The sequence below is a fragment of the Colobus angolensis genome, unplaced genomic scaffold (genome assembly GCF_000951035.1).
Source record: "Colobus angolensis palliatus isolate OR3802 unplaced genomic scaffold, Cang.pa_1.0 Scaffold475, whole genome shotgun sequence".
Classification (NCBI taxonomy): domain Eukaryota; kingdom Metazoa; phylum Chordata; class Mammalia; order Primates; family Cercopithecidae; genus Colobus; species Colobus angolensis.
In genome coordinates, this window is record NW_012118210.1 from 135873 (window position 1) to 139373 (window position 3501).

General features: G+C 43.3%; 1 protein-coding gene across 4 annotated transcripts in view; it reads left to right on the plus strand.

Annotated features, from left to right (window-relative positions):
* LOC105523788 (up-regulator of cell proliferation) overlaps positions 1-3501 on the plus strand; it is a 49314-nt gene that overhangs the window by 1015 nt on the left and 44798 nt on the right. The window lies entirely within an intron of this gene.

Sequence of the window (3501 nt, forward strand, 5' to 3'; positions counted from 1 at the left end):
GGTGTGTTGGCTTACATCTATAATCCCAGCAGTTTGGGTGACTATCTGTGGTGGGAGGATCACCTGACCCAGGAGTTCAGGACCAGCTTAGGCAACATGGCAAGACCCCATCTCTACAAGAAAATTTTTTTTCTTCACCAAAAGCAGATACTTGAAAAAATTTTAAGAATTAGTAGAGCACAGTGGCGCATGCCTGTAGTCCCAGCTATGATTGCTTGGGCCTAGGAGGTTAAGGTTGCTGTGAGCCTCATTCACGCTACAGCATTCCAGCCTGGGAAACAGAGCAAGACCCTGTCTCAAGAAAATAATAATCATTAGACATAAGGGAAGTATAAATCAAAGCCATAATGAGATACCACTTCACACCCTCTGGGATGGCTGTAATTAAAGGGACAGACAACAAGTGTTGACAAAGATGTGGAGAAGTTGGAACCCTCATACATTCTGGTGGACTATAAAATGGTGCAGTCATTTTTGGAAAACAGTTTAGCAGTTCCTCAGAAAGTTAAGTGATGCCAAGTATGGTGGCTCACACCTGTAATCCCAGTACTTTGGGAGGCCAAGGCAGGTGGATCACCTGAGGTCAGGAGTTCGAGACCAGCCTAGCCAAAATGGTGAAACCCTGTGTCTACTAAAAGTACAAAAATTATCCAAGTGATGGTGCATGCCTGTAATCCGAAGTATTTGGGAGGCTGAGGTAGAATCTCTTGAACCCAGGAGGTGGAGATTGCAGGGAGCCGAGATCGCACCACTGCACTCCAGCCTGGGTAAGAGAGTGAGACCACCTCTCAAAACACAAACAAACAAACAAACAAAAATGGAAATTAGCTGGGCATAGTAACGTATGCCTCTAATCCCAGCTACTTGAGAGGCTACTTGAGAATCACTTGAACCCAGGAGGCAGAGGTTGCAGTGAGCCGAGATCGCGCCACTGCACTCCAGCCTGGGCAACAGAGCTAGACTGTGTCTCAAAAATAATAAAAAATAAAAAAGAGAATAAAATGTCAGTGCCTTTCACACAGTAAAAGTAAGAATTGTGGAAGTTTTGTTGCTGTGTATATGTAGATGATATTTAATCTTCAGACTGAGACATGTTTGAGCATGAAAGTAGCTGTTAATATAATTACTCTGGGACCAAAGCTGTAATCTAGATTGTCTCCAGCCAGCCAGGACACATGGTCACCTCTATGTTTGTACTCAGTCAGGAAATAAAATGTATTATAGACATTTCAGTGGTTGCCCAGCTTTGTCCCTGGCTTTCATGCTCCTATTCCCCCAATCTGTCCTCCACACAACTTCATAAACTGTCTGAAATATAAAGCTTACCACACTGCATCCTTACCCAGAACTCTTCAAGGAAGCCCTGTGGCCTATAGCATCACATTCACTGTCATTCAGGGGCCTTCAAAACCCAGGATCCTCAGCCAGGCACAGTGACTCACGCCTGTAATCCCAGCACTTTGGGAGATTGACGTGGGTGGATCCCTTAGTCCAGGAGTTCTAGATCATCCTGGGCAACATGGTGAAACCCCGTCTCTACAAAAGATACAAAACTTAGCTGGGCATGGTGGTGTGCACCTGTAGTCCCAGCTACTTGGGAGGCTGAGGTGGGAGGATCACTTGAGCCCGGGAGATGAAGGCTGCGGTGAGTTGTGATGGCACCACTGCACTCCAGGCTGGGAGACAGAGCAAGACCCAGTCTCAAAAAAAACAAAACCTCAAAACAAAATCAAGTATCCTCCAGCTTTACCTTCTCCTTACTACCTCCAGCCCACCTGACTATCAAGTGTTTCCATCACCACAGCATCTACATTCCTTGACTAGAGCATTCGCCTTCCAAAGCCAGCTCAAGCATCATCCATTGAACGGCTCAGGTCAAGCGCTTCCCCTTGGTGTCAAACATTTACAACAGAAATTTTTGTTAGCCCATGGACCATCCATCCTCCTACATTATTGACATGGCCTTCCCTCCCCATAAAACAAGTGATTCTAGATTTTATAAATGTTTATATATTTGTGTAAGAATATATAAATGATTATGTGCTAAGAATATATATGGTGGTTTTGAAGTGTCAAATCTCAAAAAGTATTTTTGGATGGTAGGTTTACTAATGTGTTAATTTCTAAAATTTCTACAGAGAATTTGCATCATTTGTATGATTCAGAAAAAAAAGAAACATAGGATAGAAAATGAAAAATTCTGTTTCTACTCCCTGTTGGTAGTTTAGTGCATAGTTTTCTAAACTTTTTAGTATGCTTATATGTAATGTTTCATTTTCAACATTGAAATAATTTTAGATGTACAGAAATGTTGCAAGAATAATACACAATTGGTCAGGTGCAATGGCTTATGCCTGTAATCACAGCACTTTGGGAGGTCGAGGCAGGTGAGTTGCTTGAGGCCAGGAGTTCAAGCTTAGCCTGGCCAACATGGTGAGACCCCATCTCTACAAAAAATACAAAATTTAGCCAGGTGTGGTGGCGTGCACCTGTAGTCCCAGCTACTTGGGAGGCTCAGGCACAAGAATTGTTTAAACCCAGGAGGCTGAGGTTGCAGTGAGCTGAGATTGCACCACTGCACTTCAACCTGGGCAATGGTGAGACTGTGTCTCAAAAAAAAAAAAAAAGAATAATACACAGAAGATTTTTAAATGGATAATTTTGACTACACGAAAGTTTAAAACTTTTGTCAAGCAACACCAACTAGAAACCAAAAAGACAGCACACAGAATGCGAGACAATGTTTGAAATAATAATATCTCACTACAGTCTAAGATCCAGAATATATTAAGAATATTTAGAACTCAATAAAAAAGACAAATAACCCAATTAAAAACTGGGCAAAAGATGTGAATAGAAATTTCTTCAAAGAAGATACTCAACTGGGCAATAAGCACATTTTAAAAAATCAGGCTGGGCGTGGTGGCTGAGGCCTGTAATCTCAACACTTTGGGAAGCTGAGGTTGGAGGATTGTTTGAGGCCAGGAGTTTGAGACCAGATTGGGCAACCTAGCGAACCCCTGACTACAAAAAAATTTAAAAGTTAGCCGAATGTGGTGGTGTATATCTGAGGGCCCAGCTACTCAGGAGGTTGAGGTGTGATTATTGCTTGATTCCAGGAATTTGAGGCTGCAGGGAGCTATGATTGAGCCACTGTACTTCAGCCCAGGAGACAGAGCAAGACCCTGTCTCTTTAAAAAAGAAAAAAAAAAGGCTGGGCACAGTGACTCACGCCTGTAATCCCAGCACTTTGGGGGGCCGAGGAAGGCGGATCATGAGATCAGGAGTTTGAGACCAACCCGGCCAATATGGTGAAACCCCATCTCTACTAAAAATACAAAAATCAGCTAGGCGTGGTGGTGCATGCCTGTAATCTCAGCTACTTGGGAGGCTGAAGCAGGAGAATCGTGTGAACCTGGGAGACAGAGGTTGCAATGAGCCGAGATTGTGCCACTGCACTTCAGCGACCTGGACAACAGAGTGAGACTCCTTCTAAAAAAA